The sequence below is a fragment of the Mustela erminea genome, chromosome 13, assembly GCF_009829155.1.
Source record: "Mustela erminea isolate mMusErm1 chromosome 13, mMusErm1.Pri, whole genome shotgun sequence".
In the NCBI taxonomy this organism is placed as follows: domain Eukaryota; kingdom Metazoa; phylum Chordata; class Mammalia; order Carnivora; family Mustelidae; genus Mustela; species Mustela erminea.
Window position 1 is genome coordinate 87,949,262 of NC_045626.1, and position 17,676 is coordinate 87,966,937.

The 17,676-nt window shown below is 52.5% G+C and overlaps 1 long non-coding RNA gene across 1 annotated transcript; it reads left to right on the forward strand.

Annotated features, from left to right (window-relative positions):
- Nucleotides 1-11,541: 11,541 nt before the first annotated feature.
- Nucleotides 11,542-14,187, forward strand: LOC116571978. The gene is made up of 2 exons (XR_004278068.1): nt 11,542-12,281; nt 13,259-14,187. It is a non-coding gene; the product is annotated as an uncharacterized LOC116571978 (long non-coding RNA).
- The last annotated feature ends 3,489 nt before the right edge of the window (nt 14,188-17,676 follow it).

The following is a 17,676-nucleotide window of genomic DNA, read 5'->3' on the forward strand; positions in this document are numbered from 1 at the left end:
CTTGTATGTGGGGAAGGGGAGGCCTTTTGGGGGCTGGGAGCTGCCTGGACGAAACCTGGGGCACAGAACCGCATGTGGCCCGCTGGAGACGCACAGAGCTGAGTCGGTCGGAAGAGTCTGAGTCTGAGAGGGAGGGACAGAGTGGAGGGACCTCGACGCTTTGTGAAAGATTGTCGTGGAGGGGTTTTGTCAAGTTGACCTGTCCTTTAACGGATTTCACTACCGTGTCTTGACCCTTCCCTGCTACTGGGCAGCTGGGCCGCTGTGAATGCGCATTACATCGGGGTGGTTTGTGACAGCATAAGAGAGAGATGGAGAGAGCAGCGGGGAGAGAGAAGAGCCATTATATAGCTGTTGCTGTTTAAAAGTCTGGAACTGAGGGGCGCCTGGGTGGCTCCGTGGGTTAAGCCTCTGCCTTCGGCTCAGGTCATCATCTCAGGGTCCTGGGATCGAGCCCTGCATTGGGCTCTCTGCTTGGCAGGGAGCCTGCTTCCCCACTGTCTGTCTGCCTGCCTCTCTGCCTGCTTGTGATCTCTGTCTGTCAAATAAATAAAAATCTTTAAAAAAAAAAAAAAAAGAATGTATAAAAGTCTGGAACTGAGAGGCCAGGAGGCACAGACCAAAAAAATGGGGAAAAATGAGGGAAAAAAGCTTGAGGAAGAGCAGGGTTTCCCTGCTTCGCCCCCAGCAGACCGGAAGCTTCCTGGAACTGGAGGAGAAGCCAAGACAGAGAAGACATTGATGGGTGTGAGTGAGGGGAGCCTGGCTCCCTGGGCTGAGTCCTCTGGCAGCCACGTCCCCAGATTCATTACTGGCTCTAGGGACAAGGGGGCTCTGGCTTCCTGAGGTAAGGCCTGGGTAGGTAGCAAGGACACAGAGAGGTGGGAACGCTTTGGTGGCAAGCAACAGAATGCCCAAACAGAAGGGATTTACTGAGTATGGGCATTTCGTGATCTCATGTGACCACCTAAGGCGGGGAGCAGTGTCAGGCCTCTGGGCACCACCGTTTCTTGGACGACTCCTCATGGTCACAAAGTGGCTGCCACAGCTTCGGGATCCCATGTTCACACGTCTGTGTCAGTGGCCGGACGTGGCGGTGTGGGGTGGCCAGGGCAGCAAGAAGTCTCCCTGTGGCCCCCAGTGTGGGGAAGTGTTTTCCCTGAAAGATCCCCTGCAGCCTTCCCCTCCGGTTCATCGAGCAGGGCTGTTTCTCACGGCTGCCTCAAGCTACAAAGGAGGCTGGGGAGCAGGCCCTAGAATTCTCCCTCTACCACCCATTCACTTCTTGTCTTGACATACTTTCTCACTGAAATAAAAGTTGCAAACTTAGCACAAAAAAATACCCAGTATCCTTGACTCAAATTCCCCCCATGTTGACATCTGCTTTCTGTTTTCCCTTTTCTGTCCCCTCGCATACATACGTACACACACGTACGTGTATTCCTTCCAAATTGTGTGAGCCTGTTACAGACACAATGTCCCTTTATCCCTAAATACTCCATTGTGTATTCCCGAAAAACAAAGGCATTCTCTTACATAACCACAGCACAATGATCAAAATCAGGGAATTAGCATAGAAACAATGCGATCACCCAAGCTACCGACCTTTTTCGGATTTCATCAACTGTCCGGAACGAAAGCCTGGGTCACACCGCACGCAGTTGTCATGTTCCTAAGCCTGGGTTAGTCAGAAGCTTTGCCCGAAACTTCCATTGCTTTCCATGATACTGATCTTCTTCTTCTTCTTCTTCTTTTTTTTTTTTTTAAAGATTTATTTATTTGAGACAGAGAGCAACAAGGAGGGGTAGATGGGGAGGGAGAGAATGTCTAGCACACCGTGCTGAGCCTGGAGCCTGTCCTGGGGCTTGATCTCACAACCCTGAGATCATGACCTGAGCCGAAATCAACAGCTGACTCAGCGGACGGTGCCGCCCAGGCGCCCAAACTTGATCTTGCGAAGAGGACAGGCCAACGACTTTGCAGTACTGAGTCCCCTGACGCTGCCTTCTGTTTGGGTTCGGTTGTGAGTTTTGGCAAGGACCGTGCAGCGGTGATGCCCAGCGCCCCTTGAAGCATTGTCTCTGGGGCCACGTGCTGTCGGTCGGTCCCATTTCTGGCTGTCAGCTTTGATCGCGCGTGAGGCTGGGCCCGCCAGGTTCTCCACTATGAAGTTACTTTCTCAGCATTGGATTTTCCACCTCAAGAGTGGGAATGGGGGTCGGGGTGGCCAACCTATGAGATGACTATGGTCTTGCACGTCTGAGTTTGTGCTCTGGCCCCCGGCAGTCATTGCTAATCTTGAATTGGGGAGGAAGGAGGTCCTCAGAAAGAAGCAGACTCCATTCCCTTTTTTTTTTAAGCTACACTTTCTAAGCACCTACTATGTGCCAAGCACCTACTATGTGCCAGTCTCCTGGGCAGGACCGCACAGAATACCCAGTCATGGATGGCATTGTCTGCTCTCATTCACCTTCCCACCCAAGGGGAGGGAAGAAACTAGTATTTTTTCCTATAGCTACTCTGTGCCACGCCTTGGGTCAGGCACTCACATCCACTGTCTCACCGAAATTAGCATCTCAGGTCTACGGGTCCGGCGCTGAGTAATGATTTGGGGGGACCTGATTCATTTCGAACCAGAGAAACCATTCATAGCTTCTCCCATGTCTGAATCTGCCTCACCTCACTTGAGTACAGTTTTTTAAAAGCATCTGAAATATTTTCCATATCAAGTGTTTCAAGGACCTAATTATGAACTTCATTATAATTGTTCATTAGTTATATTTTGTTCAATTACTTTAACAAGTTGCCAAATGGAACACAAAGCCGGCAATTAGCATTATATAATTGTAACGAGACACTCAAATTGGGTTACAGAGCGCCGTCTTTGCTTGCACGTTTTTCCCTCAGAGGAAGACGGACTGACAGCGGCGTCCGGCTGTCTGTCTGCCCACCAGTTCCATCCAGACTGTCAGGGATGGGGGCAGCCTTTCCTTTTGTGCCAAGGTCAAGTTCAGAAAAACGGAAATGTTTAAGTATGGTGCAAAAATATTCCAGGTGACTATTATTGTAGGATTATTGATGATGATGATGATTTTATTATAGATGATGAGTATCACTGTTTTAGGCACATTTGTACCAGTAATTAATTTAACCTTCCTGTCAGGCCCCCCCGAGGTGAGCAGTGTCATTTCTTATCTTATCTTACAGATGAAGATAATCAAGGTGCAAGGTCCGGGTGGCTTGCCCAGGGTCACGCTGGGAACTAGCCTCACACCCACACCCCCGGGGGCCCGCCTGGGGCCCTACTGTTGACCACTCCTTTTTGTTGATTATTGAGTCTCGCAGAAAATGGTGTATTTTTAAAAAAATGTTCATTACTCTCTCTATCCAATAGGAGACCATCCACGAGGAAAAAATAAATAATACAGAATTTTAGCCACTGAATTGTGAATACCTGAGTGTACTTTAGAGGTAGGGATATGAGCGCTACCTTCTAAAATTTGTCCTAGAACCAGATCACATGCTGTCTCCCGTGGCTGTCCTTGACCCCGGCGCTGTGGTTGACGGCCTAGACCGTGCTCACCATGTGAAGAGCTTTCCATGGGAGTCCATTAACTAAAAAATGTATTCACTTCTCAGACTTAAAGAGGCTGGCTTGACTGAGAATGTTAAATTCTTTGGCAAGCGAGTGAAAACCCCAAATGCCTCTGGCTTTAAGAAAGGAGAGATCTGTTGGCTACTGTGAGTGGGAGGAAGTCTGGGTGTGGATTGCAGGCACGGCTGCATCCAGGGCCTCAGACGGTGTCCTCCATGCATCCCCTTCATTCCACTGAGGGCACTGCTGCCCTCTGCATGCGAGTCACTGTCCTCTCCAGGCAGCACGAGGCCCCTGCAATTCCAGGTGTCCCACCATCGCGGGGCCTCCTTTGGGGGTAGAGTCCTCTCTCTCCTCCACGGTAAGGGGCACATCAACCGGCCGCCTGTGGGTCTGCCTTTGTCTCTGAGCACACCCACTGGGGACCGGGAAGGTGGCGGGCCAGGGTGCAGTCCCCTCTAATCAGAGCCTGTGCAGGTTCTCCGTGTGGTCAGATCTGTGTGGGGTCTCGAAGCTTCTGCCCAGTTCTGCCTCCTCCCCTCCCATACCTTCTGCAGGGACCACCCCAATTAGTCCCTTGCTCTTTTAACTTCCTTTTCGCACCTGCTGCCCAACCACTTACCGTGCGCCCTGCGTTCCTCTTCTGGGAGGGTCCCCCAGGGGCTCTCCCAAAGAGTCCCAGCAAAGTTCCTGGCCTCACTCCCAGGGCTTGATCCTGGGGGACCCTTCCTGTGAAACTGATTGCCCAGGCTTGGGTCATAGGGCCGCTCGTGGGCCTACAACTTGACTCAAGGAGAGAGTGTAGTCCCCCCGCCCCGCCCCCCCCACCCCCACCCAAAGGAAAGTCTGAGTCCTCTGCTCAGAAGAGAAGGGAAGCCGCTGTGGGTCAGGCCCAAACAGCCGACCCGCCTGGGAAGGCCATGCATTCAGAGGGCCTGGCCCTTAGCCAGCTTGTCCCACTGCATTCAGTCTTCTAGGACTCAGTGTCTGCCTCTAGGAAATGGGCATATGGAAAATGGACCCCGTTCTGTCTGTCTCCCCCCCTCTGTCCCTCTCCCTCCTCACTGATCTCCACTCACAACTCTCCTAACAGCATCCATCTGGGCTCGTGCTGTTAGCAAGAGCCGCGTCCAGATGGCCGGACGGATTCGAGCTGATGGCTTGGTGTGCTAATGACACAGAGCTAATTCTTAATAATGAGGAAAGGCAGTAAAACCCGCCTCTGGACCAGACTGAGATACCTGATCCGACTGCGCGCTGTCTGTTGTGGTCCTGGCTGCGGTCTCCAGGACGAGTGCGATTATTCCAGAGCCGGCGTTGGTCTGCAACCTTGCCCCCCCAGCCCGGTGAGGCCTCCGAGTTTGGACAGTTGGGGTTCTCCGAATCCAGCCCTGGTGAGTTGCAAAGACCAGAGTCGCCCTCAAAGATCGAGTCACAAGGGAGTGAGCTATTGTAAGCACAGCGGCCGGAAGGCGTGGTTCACAATCGCTCGTGTGCATCAGAGTCAGGACCCCTGGGTGCCTTCGAGACCGACCGGGTCAGTTGCTCGAGCTGCAAGGACTTGACTGAAATGATGCCGGGGAGCTCATAGTGCTGTGGAGAAGCTGAAAACATAGGGTCCCCACTCGGGGCCCTGGGGGGTCTCGGTCGCTGAGCATCTGCCTTCGGCTCAGGTCAGGGTCCCAGGGTCCTGGGATCGAGCCCCGCATTGGACTCCCTGCTCAGCAGGGAGCCTGCTTCTCCCTCTGCCCCTCCGCCCTGTGGTTTCCCGAAATCTCACTCCATCTTGGGGTACACCTGCCCGCTCCCCAGGACTGCCTCTTCAAAATGGAATCTGAGTGCCTTTACGCAGGCCTCACCAGTCGGCACCACTCCCTACCGCCCTGCCCTTGTCCTGTTCTGCTTATTTATGTTGCTTTGCTCCGTTCTGGTGGACGTCTGCACCTATGAGCCCAGAGCCAAAGAGCCGGGGGTTTGGGAAGACAAAGCATGACTCTTGAAGGCTTTTGTACCTGCTTTCGTGACGTCCTCTCCTACCCGGAACGAAGCAGCCTGGGAACTCCCACCTGCTAGAGGGGGCGGGAAGGGGAAGAGGAGTACATGTACCATCCGGCCACACACGGAAATAGGGGCCTCTCCTGGGGCCCAGATGCAGGACATCTCATGGGCACCGGGGGGTCCCTTCCTTCTTGCAGGTGATTCACTGGGCGTGAGTCTGTTACTGCCCTTCCGCCGGTGTGAAGTGAGTCACCAGGCCATACTGCAGCCGGCTTCCCATCTCTGTCCTTCCCAGGGACACTGGGATGGTTCACCTCTGTCAAAGGTCCTTGCAGCCCAGGGCAATCTGAGCACGGCCAATCTGAGCACCGCTATGTCCTGCACCCCATGTGGTGGATGGGCTCCTGCTGCCCTGGCCTGCTGCTCTGGGGTCCCGCTCATGTTTAAGACTGGGGCCACTGGGTCTTGGGTTTGTAAATGAATCACAACCGTTATCTCTTAGTTGAAAGCCATAAAATAGAGGTTTACAATGAAGGTTTGTCTTATTTGTTTGTTTGTTTTTGTTTTAGTTTTAGGGATCCTCTTTTATATTATAGATTCTTGTCTTTCCACATGTTGGACTGGGAATTCAGTAGTCCAGATTTTAGTTCTGAGTTTGTGGTGTTGCCACAAAGCAGTGTGAGGGTTGTAGAGTCACTTGACCTCTCTGAGCCTCAGAAGTTTCATCTGGCAAACGGGGAAATGGAATTCTGCCCCTCTAAACGCTCAGGGGGGTTGAGGTGATGAGATGAGACCATGACCGTGAAATTGCTTTGACGAAAGACAAAACTGTTCAGTTTCGTGAAGCTGTCTGTAACCATTAGAGCTGACATATTGGTAGGAAATGATTTTTGCTGGCAGGTGACAGGAAACTTCACTACTATGGCTTGATAAACATTTACTTATATATATCAAGAATATAAATATATATATATATGTATGTGTGTATATATATGTATAGACTAGAATATATATTTCAGAAGTGGTTATCTTTGGGTGATGATAAAGCTGCTTAATGAAGTAAGGGCCAACAATCTCTGTGATTCTCTTGGTCTTCCCTTCAAGGTCACAAGGTGGCTGCTGCAGCTCCAGCCATCACAGCAACAGGAAGGCAGGAGTAAGATCTAGGACCTGATCAGGCTCCCCACTTCCATTTCCCGTAGGCACTCCCAGACTCTCCCTAGACCTCTTCCATTCATCTCACTAGACACAAGTAGGTCTTCCAGGGGGCCTGGGAAAGTATTTAGTTTCCTCTTACACGGTGACGGGGAAAGGGAGCACGAAGCTGGGAATGGGTGTGGGTTAGATCGCTAGCAGTGTTTGGAATAGCTAGCAAGTTCTGAGTGGCACAAACAGAAATTGTTCTGGGACGGGGAAAACAACCACGGAAGGATTTCGATTTCCACCCGTGTGATTGCTGCTCCTGTCTGTCTGAGCCCTTTCCTGGGGCCTGGCTACATTTGAATAGCTAACATTTTACTTTGGAGGTGGAATTATATTAAAAATCAGATGCTCGTCATTATGCAAATGGCTGTCTCGCTATAGCTTAGGATTTTCGTCCTTTTATGAATTATTCCTTTTTCACTGCTTTTTCCTGCCTTCCTCTCTTGGAAGAAATAAAAACAGCCACTGACTGATCAGAGGAAGTTTCCAATCATTCCGTCAGCGGATGTTTACTGAGAGTCTCCCATGTCCCGCGAGCTGTTTTAGGCTCCGGGAGACAGCGGTGAAAGGCACAGTGTCTGCCGGACTGCACCTTACATTCTGGTGGGGGAGACAGGCATCAAGTAAATGAATAAGTGAGATCATTTTGTGAATGATACATGCAAAGGAGAGACTAAGATGTGGTGGGTAAATAGACATGCAGGTGGGGAGGGCTCCCTTAGGAGGGGTGGTTGGCAAAGGTCTCTGAGGAGGTGATACTGCAGGAGAAACTGGAGAAGCCAGAGCACGTGCAAAGGCCCTGAGGTGGGAAAAAGCCTGGTGTGTTTGAGGAAGAGGAGGGCCTGTGGGGATTACACCAGGAAAGAGAGAGCAGCAGGAGGCGAGGGTAGAGAGGGTGCGCGAGTCCCACAGGGCTTTGGGGTGGTCATTTGGCTAAAGCTTCTGCCTGATGGGAGTTGCCTGATGGGAGTTGCCAGCGTGGACCTCTCTGGCTGGGGGAAACGGGCCATTGAAACTTAGCCCAGCGTCTTCGTTCCAGGGCCCCATCTCTCAGGGATGCTGCCACCTGACATTATCTTAGTTGTGTGTTTCCTTACTCACTGTCCATTTCCCTAATTCGAATACAAGCCCCATTCGGGAGAAGCCTTATCTGTCCTGCCCAGGGCTGTGTCTCTAGCACCTAACAGGGACCAGCACATAGTAGGTACTCAAAAATATCAAGTGAGCATCCCTTAGTTTTCTACTGATGCATTATAAATCACCCCAAACTGAGCAGTTCCAAACAACACCCACTTACTTGCTCACAGCTGGGGTCAGGAGCCAGGCACAGGACGGCTGCGTTCTCAGCTTCCGGTCCCGCGGGCTGGGTCCTCATGTGGACCTTGGATCCTCTTCCAAGTCCGAGGGGTCGTGGAGGAGTTCAGTTCAGTGGCAGCAGGACCGGGTGAGATCCGTGTTCCTGGCTTACTCTGCCGGGGCTGCTCTTCCCACCCGGAGGCCACCCACGGCCCTTCTTGGTGGCCCCGCCCAGGTCCACAGCCAGCTGTGGCTTCACATAGCTCATCCTGGGAACAGCCCCGTTCTTTCACGGTGTACCATTTCACGTAACCTGCCCAGGAATAAAAATCCGCCGTCTTCACAGTCCTGGGATTGTACAGGGTGGGAGTCTTGAGCCACCTGAGAATTCTGCCTGCCAGAAGATGCGGGACGGAATCGGCTCTCCCCTCCATCCCTCCTTCTTCCCCCCACAGAAGCCATGTCCCTGCCCCCTGCCCCTGCCGGCCCAGCACGTCTGCTTGCTGCTGGCAGCTGCAGGCTTTGCTTCCTGGTTGCTGGCAGCTGCAGGCTTTGCTTCCTGGTTGCTGGCAGCTATTGTCTTCTGGCCGTGGAGTTTTCAAAGTTCGCTGTCTGGGCTGTGGGTCTCCATTTATTCCTTTTTTGCCTTTGATACTATCCAACCCCAGGGCCTTTGCACTTCCTGTTCTTGCGGCATCACTTGCGTGGCTCATTCCCTCACCCGTTCAAGCATTTGTTCAAATGACACTTTGTCAGGGGGGCCTTTTCTGACTCCTTCTTTCTTCACTCAAAAAATGCTTTCTTGGGGGTGGGGAGTGCCTGGGTGGCTCAGTTGACTAAGTGTCGGTCTTCAGCTCAGGTTGTAATCCCAGGGTCCCAGGATTGAGCCTCGCATTGGGGTGGGGGGGGGGTCCTGGCTCAGCGGGGAGCCTGCTTCTCCCTCTCCCTCTGTTGCTCCTCCTGCTTGTTTGCTCTCTCTCTCTGTCAAATAAATAAATCCAATTTCTAAAAAACAAACAAACAAACAAACAAACAAACTTTCTTGGGGCCCTTGGCTGGCTTGGTCAGTAGAACAAACGACTCTTAATCTCAGGGTCATGAGTTTGAGCCCCATGTAAGGGGTATAGTTTCCTTAAAAAAATAATGAAAAAACAAGACTGATATATTTTTAAAAATAAAAATACTTTTGTTTTGCTTTTCTCCTTCATACCCATTTTCCTCTGATCTGCTGTGTGTTTTGCCTGTTTATTCGGTTTATGGTCTTCCCACACTGGAATGTCAGCTTTCCCTGAGCAGGGAATTTGGTGTGATTCTCTGTCCCATCCCCAGCCCCTAGAGCTATTTGTCGAGCCCCTGGCGCCTAGCAGGGGCTTAGTAAACATCGGCTGGAAGAATGAATGAGGGTTAAGGTGGGCAGCTTTAACTTTTTAAAATCTGTTTTTCCTTTTTTTTTTTTTTTTTGGAAAAACCTGAGCAGGCACGAGTGTTCCTTCCCCAGGCAGCCTCGTTATATAATCAGGACCTTCGTTCTGCAAGGAGCTGTCAGCACTGTTTCAAGCGTTTATACTTGGTGTTTACAGCCTCTCCTTTTAGCTGCATGAGCTCTCCGCAAGAGCCCTGGAAATCAGGCCTCACTTCCATGGGGGGTGGGGGGAGACAGCTCCTGGCACAGCGCCGGGAGGCCCCAGGGGCCGATGGGGCCCTTGCCGGTGGCCAAGCAGGCCTCAGGTCAGGGTCAGCCCATGGTCAGTGTCATTCTCTGAATATCCACATCTCGGGGCAAAAGGCAAGCTTCGTTCTGTAAATCACAGAGGTCGCTGAAGCGGAGGGTGGGAGCAGAAAGAGCTGGGCAAGGATTCTAATCTCGTCTTTGCCACTCGCTCGCTGTGCATCCTCGACGGCCCCCCCCGTACCCCAACATCTCTTGGGCATTCTGGCGACGCGGCGTCTCAGAGGCTCCCTCGTGTTTCTGAAACCTGCAGCAGACATCAACAAGGCAACCCACCCAAACAGTGTCTGCTGTCTTGGCGGGAGCTCTCCCTCCCAGCCTGGGGACCGACCCCGTGATGAGGGAAAGCCACTGGCCAGTCCTCAGATCCCAAGGGGTCACGTGTGTGAAGCCTCCTTCCACAGCCGGCTTCTTGGGGGTCTGCAAGGCCAGCTTGCTTTGTTGTATTTATTCATTCTTATTATATACTCCCCGTTTTAGGCAATTAATAAAAGATTCCCACTTTGGGTTAGCTCATTATACATTATGAATTTGTAAATGTCAAGATGATCGCAATGAAATTTTAGGTGCTGTGGTTTCAAGGAGGCGAGACCCAGGGGGGCTTTAACGGCTGCATTTAATCAACTGAGTGGCACCCCTGCCCCGCAGCAGGTGCGGGGGCTGCCTGGGGGCCGCCGCCCAGCTCAGCCCTTCCTCGTCGTTAAGGCACATGAATTTTCATGGCAGGAATCTGAGAGCTCTCGGCGGTCCCCGCTTTCCCAGACAATGAGTTTCTCCCTCCGAGGCTGTCTGATGGGTCCTGACCGCCCAGGTTCTCCCCTGCCCTGTGCCAGTCCAGCACTGGTGGGGCAAGTTCAGCACCTGCCAGCAGCTCACGATGGTATGGCCATGCTAGCAAGGCAGAAACCCGGCCACCAGCAACATCTCGGGGGTGCATGCCGTACTTTGTCCCTCGGGAGGCAGCTCTGTCTGCGGCTTTGCGTCGGGAATGGCTTTCTGCAGAGGGAGGAAGAGCACTGTGGCGGCTCAGAGTAGCTTCAAGCCCTAACTCCGCCATTTTTAGGTGACTTAAAAGCAAGTGGGTCAAACCCCTGAGCCTCAGTCTCCTTATTTGTAAAATGGGAATGAAAATAACCCTTCTAAAAATAAATAAATAAAATAAATAAATAAAAGAAAATAACCCCTCTGATTCTACTGGAATGGTTACATGGCTTGTTACACCGGAAGGTCTTAGTGAACAGTAAGAGAAAGGCGCTCGCATTCCACAGTTGAGCAGGTGTTAAGGGACACCCGAGCTAATGCTGAGGGCTTCCTCCTCTAAGGAAGGAAGGCAGGGGAGCACTGTGGCAGCTGAGCCATGCTGAGAATTCATCAGGGATGCCCTGGTGTGGGCTGCTCTCGGGGACTGCCCCTTGTAGGTCTAATTAAACACGGCTACCTTATTTAGAGTGTCCATGGTGAAAAATTGGGGTACCCCAGCTCTAGGGTCCAAAGTATAGGACTCATTCAATGCAAACATGCTTAAGGAAGTGTGACCACCGGGCGCCTGGGTGGCTCAGTCGTAAAGCCTCTGCCTTCAGCTCAGGTCATGATCCAGGGTCCTGGGATGGAGCCCCGCATCGGGCTCTCTGCTCAGTGGGGAGCCTGCTTCTCTCTCCCCCTCTGCCCCTTCCCCCCCTCTGCCCACTTGTGCTATCTCTCTCTCTCTCAAATAAATAAAATCTTAAAAAAAAAAAAAAAAGGAAATGTGACTGTGTGAAAAAATTTTTTAATATTAAAGGCATAAGCATCATCTGTGTCTTCCGCCTGCTGAGTGAAATGTAAGGGCAAGGAGGGAGCTCCCTCATGGATGCAGTCTCCCCGGGTCTGTTCTCTGCATTGAACCTGCTTGCATGGACAGCTGTCCCTGGACTCCCCGTCCTCTGCAACCGCACCCTGCTCTCAGGCTGTGTGGTCTGCGCAGGGCAGAAGCCTCTCCCAGCTCTGGGATTGGGCATGGGACTCCAGCCTGGCCAATCAGCATATCCCATCCCCTGGCACTGTGATTGGCTCAGGCATAGGAACATGACCTCACTGTAGCCAATGATATTTCTTTCCTGCCGTTCTTCTCCTGACTCGGAATCTTGAGGACACTGGGTTCCTGGAACCAGCCAAGCCTGAAGCCTTGGACGTTTTGATGATGTGAACAAATCAATCCCTTCTGGCTTTGGCTTTATTGTTATAAAATAGAACACGGTTTTGAGCCTGGTGGTTCTAGACAAGAAGAAATCTCTTGGCCCTGTGTAGTGAAATGCTGTGATTTAACGAGAGCATCAACTCCAGCGTGGGTGTTCCAAAACAGGAACGTGAGAACCACATCCGCCGGGCGCTGATCTCGTCTATCAACATTTCCATAATCACTTGTGTTGCATCACTTCCTGCCCCTCCTCCGGACACTGGGACTTTGCAAATGTGAAGAAGGTAACGCATGTTCATCCTGGCGTGGTCCGAAATGCTCTCTAATTTTCCCACAGGAAGCTCCCCTAAGCAAAGACTAAACAATAAATATAATTTGTGAGAGAAATAAAAAATACTGAAAACTGTACACAGGCCTATGTGCTCAAAGTGAAGAACCATACAGACCAGGAAAAGCCCACCCATGTCCCGGCAATGGCTTGATACCATCCCTCACACCCCTATTCTACCAAAGCACAGTGGGTTGAATGATTATAACAAGTGACCATAAAATCATAACTAGGGATGATCTCACTGAATTTCTAAATTTCGTTGTGACAGTCTCCTTGATATTTACAAATTCATAACGTATAACGAACTAACCTAAATGGGAAGTCTTTTATTAATTGGATAAGCCAGAGAGTGTATATTAAAAATGCAAATGGGCCCCGCTCTGCACTCATGGGTTTGAATTGGTACAACTTTTCTAAGAGGCACTTGACGTGGAAATCCCTGAACTGTACCTGCTTTCACTCGACGATCTGTTCTTTAGGGACATACCCTGCAGGACTGTCCATGCCCGTGTCCAAACGTGCAGCTCCAGCTCACAACCCAGAGATCAAGACTCCTGTGCTCTACTGACTGAGCCAGCCCGGGGCTCCAAGGGAGCTCATTTTTAATAAATTGTCTATAGACTATAGCTGGAGGAAGGGATGGAAAACACATGAATATATGAGAGGTGGTTATCTCCGAGGGGTGGGGGTTATGCCTTTTCAATACTTGCTTCTTTTGTGCCAGGAATGCATATTTTGGGAAAAAAAAAACAAACCTCACAAAGTTAGTATACAGGAAATAACATTTTTTGTACTTTCTACCATTTGACTTGGGATCTTTTGTTGAGTGGAAAATACATATCGCAGTCCATTGGGGGCTTTTCCTGTACGTAGGTTTATCAGGCTGCTTTTGGCTACAAGTAGCTTTTCTAATTCAGTTTATCATCTCAGTGGACAGGAAGTCTGGACTGGAGGCTGACACCGTGGCTCAAGGTATTGTCAGGAGCTCTCTTTTTGTGCTGCCACCTGTTGTGGGTAGAGGTACTGTGGTGCCTCAAGGTCAAAAGAGGCTGCCAGAGCTCTCCCATCACACCTCACTCTCTAAGGCGGCAAGAGGGAAGAGGTGGAGGGTGGAATGGGCCCTTTGCCTCGGTCATCTGGTCAAGGAAAGCATTTCCGCACAACTACCCTTTACCTCTCATTGGTCAGCACTGGGTCCCATGCCTTCTTTCGTCAGCTCCTTGGCAGGAGGGGATGTGATTGGCTGAGCCTATCAGGACTCCTTCCCCTGCCCTCAGGGCTCAGCCTGATGCCACTCAAACCCATGGGGAGTCTCTTGGGGAGGAATTGAGGCTGCATCTGAGTTTCTGGGGGTCTTAGGCTGTGCAGAGGCGATCGTGGGTAGGAGAGGCATAACCCATCCATCTTGGGGACTCAGAGACCCCTGGGGTCAGACTGCCTGGGTCACCTCTGACCCTGCCACTCTTAGGGGGCTGATCCTATGGCCACAGGCACATTGTTCGACCTTCCCCGGGGCATCAGTTCCCTCAACCATACAGTGAACAGATAGTTATGAGGATCCAATGAATTACAGTGTGTCAGCCCCAAACTACTGAAAGCAGGTGCTGTGACAGAAACTTGTACCCAAGCATTCACAGCTGCACTACTCCCAGCGGCCAAAAGGTGCCAACGGTCCTGAGGTCCAGTAGCAGACGTGTGGATACGCAAACATGACCTAACCGCGGGATGGACTATCCTTCAGTTACAGAAACGGAATGAGCTAGCGATTCGTGGTTCAACAATGGCTGCACCTCGCAAACATGCTGAGTGCAGGAAGCCAGACTCAAAAGACCCCGTTCGTATGGAGTGGGCAGCGCAGGCGAATCCAAAGAGACAGAGGGAGTGGTTGGGTGGTTGTCTGAGGCTGACGCTAGGGGGGAATGGGGAGGAGCTGGGCACAAGGAGTCTCCTTGGGGTGGTGGAAAGTTCTGGAACGGGATATTGGTGTTGGGTGCACAGCATCGTTCAGGTACTCGATGCCACTGAATTGTATACTTTAAAGTGGTTAAAATGGTAATTTTGTGTTATGTGTAACTTACAAAAATAAAAAACCAAACCATGGAAAGCCCTTAGAGCTGTGCCCGCCTGGTCTGTGTTAAGTGCTAGTATTTGTTTGTTCTGCCCCAGAGCGGTTAAAACCCATGCAGGAGGTCTTCCCAACGCTTTGTCATCCCCATCCCCACCCCTACCCCGGGTCAGTCTGGGCCTCCAGGGATCATTCTGCTCCCAGGTCCCACTGGGAACCTATGGGAGGCTGGGGGAGGGGGCGTGGGTGGGGGTTGGTTAGGGTGCTTTCTGCTTAGCCTCACCTGGAAGCCATTCTTCCCCAGGGGGCTCCCCCACTAGGACTCTACCTGAAAGTGGACTCAAGCCCCTCCTGTTCTCAATTTTCACGGAATTTCTGCCAACTTCCAAGGCTTAGCACTTTTTATTTATTTACTTACTTATTTATTTGTTAGGGTTTAATTTATTTATTTAATTGACAGAGACAGCGAGAGAGAGACAGCAAGAGAGACAGCGAGAGAGGGAACACAAGCAGAGGGAGTGGGAGAGGGAGAAGCAGGCTTCCTGCTGAGCAGAGAGCCCGATGCGGGGCTCCAACCCAGGACCGAGGGATCACGACCTGAGCAGAAGGCAGATGCTTAACCGACTGAGCCACCCAGGAGCCCCAAAAGGCTCAGCTCTTAATCGAGTGTCCTTTTTCAGTCCCTAATTTCACCACTATTTCTTGGACGCTCCCCTTAGCGCCCATCACTGTTCCTGTCACTAGATATTTGGTGAACAAGACAGGGGCTGACCTCCCCGTGGGGGAGTCCAGGAGGAATGGTTTCTCTCCCTGCATGCTTGAGAGCAGGGAGTCTCAACTATGCAGAAAATAAAAGAGAGAAATGGAACAGAGAGAGAGAGAGGTGGGGTACTTGCCATCCGGGGTCCCCAGAAAGGGGAGCCCCTCCATCACTTGTCAGTACATTCGGGGGTCACAGTTCTGCCCTTCTTGGTTTCCTGTCCAACCAAATGAGCTCACTTGCTGTTTTGAGAGGCTCTCCTCACCCACCATCCCCGAGGGGGCGGAAGCAGGAGACTCTGCTTGCTGGAAAGAATGCCAGCTACCATTTCAGCCGAATGGGAATATTCGCATCGGAAAAGGACAGTCCGTCTTGGCAAAGAACATCTTAACGGTGGGTCACGACGGAGGTCTCCGCACGTGTGCTGGAAACGTGGGCGGTGCACAGGACACAGGGGTCTTCCAAAGCTGGGGCGAGCTCGGCGGGGGTGGGGAAATCTCTCTGCCCGGTGCCCCCTTACCCCTGCCCTGGGTGCACGGTCTTCCTTCCGCGGCTCAGGCCAGGCCCGCAGTGCCCGCGACAGCCACGAGATGGCAGTGTCGCTCTACGCCTGTGGCCCGGCGGGCGCGTGGGCAGCGCAGAGCGGAGCTGGGGGCGGGGAAGGGCGCGAGAGAGCCCGCGTGGGGGGCACCTGCCTGACGGATGGGGGTGCTGCGGGACCTGGGGCAGCAGAGAGCCTCGAGCTGGCTCTTAGTTGGATCTGCCTCAGTTTCCCCGTCTGTACACAAGGGAAGAGTTTGGGCTGTTTAATTCTGGATCCTGCCCCCCAGGCTATGAGGCCAGTAGGTTGGTGGTGAGATTCTGGGTTTGCTGGGCGGGGGGATGGGGTAGGGGTGAGAGGAGGGCTCTGCCCAGCTTTGGTGGGGGGCGGCTGGTGTCCTCCTAGGTCATAGCTGCCAGTCCCTCCCACGTACCCTGACCCCTGCGGGATCCGGGAAGGATTTTTTAACCCGCTCAGAACAACGCTGGACATACCCCCATTACCGTCTAGACGCAGAGGCCTCGATTAACATGCAGGAGTCCTCCCCCAACCACAGGACCCGCGCAGACAGGGCTGGAGTTCTCATCTCAAATAATGAGCTCAGAGAATTCAGGGGCTCGTCCAATGTCACACGCCGCGTGGAAAAGCCACCAAGAACAGATCCCTCTCCCCAGCCATCTTTAGCCGAGATCGATGGTGGTGGGGGGAGTTGTGCCCATCTACCTTAGCTCTGTAACAGCCGGACTCAGAAAAATAATACAAATACGGCTGGAGAGCGGTGGGGGGGGGGGGGCTGGGGAGGAGGCTATTTTATTTATTCATATTTAAAAAATTTTTTTTCAAAGTTAGTTACTTTTTAAAGTAATCTCTACACCCAACACGGGGCTTGAACGCAGACCCCAAGATCTAGAGATGCAGGCTTTTTCCGTGGAGCCAGCCAGCAGGCTCTGGAGGGTCCGGTGTTCAACGGCTAGTCCGGGAAGGCCTCTCTGAGGAGGTGATGTTTGCGCTGAGCTCCGAAGGGAAGGGAGAGGGAGGTAGCAGGGGTTAGAGACCGGTCGGGTGTGCCCAGAGCAGGGACGGGCAAGGGCAGAGTGCAGAGGTGGGAACCCTGAGCCTGAGGAGCAGCTAGAACCTGGGGTGGGGAGGTGGGGGAGGGCGGAGGTAGGCCAATGATGTGCCTGCGGCCCCCCCCCCCGCCTTGCCGCACAGAAGCGAGATGGCTCTGCGGGGTATGTGTGTTGGGGAGGGGGGTAGTCCCTGGGGAGGGTAGTCCCTGGGGAGCGTAGTCCTTGGGATGTTGTCTGCCACCACTCCGGACACTGCATAACCCTTGGCTCAGGGACTCAGACCTATTCACCCCTTCCCAGGGCACCTCCGCCAGAAAATGCCTTGTTGTCTTTGGTCACAGACCCCCCCAGCCCTCACTGGCCTGCCCTCTGGTCAAACACGTGGGTCGCTTTGGCTTCTACCCCACCGGGTCCTCCAGCTAGGATCTCCCTAGGGATTAGCTGTGTATGCATTTTCTCTTTGTGAGATAGAGAATTCCTGGAGGGCGGGCACCTGCATTCCATTCATTTTTTCCTCTCGGTTCCCTCCCCATCCTCTTAGAGTCCCCGCACACAGTAGGGGCTCAGCTCAGCAAATCCTTATGAATGCAGGAGTGGGAAAGAGTGGGGGAGGCAGCCAGGTTGGGAGGATCCCAGGAAATGGTGACAGCGTCCTGGGGGTGGGAGGGGGTGGGATCCTCTTCCCAGCAAGGGGAACAGTCACGGAGAGGGGACAGATGGGCCCTTCGCAGGCGCTTCCTCCACCCCCCGCAGGAGACCACCCACTGTCCAGCCCGATATTTGGTTCTCCATGCCTGGATCACAGGCCTTGCCAGAGAACCCAAAGCGGGCTTGGCCAGTGCATAAGTTCTTTGAAAAAGAAGCCCATTAGCTGCTACGGGAAAATCCCTTTCTGTCTTGCAATTAACCTGG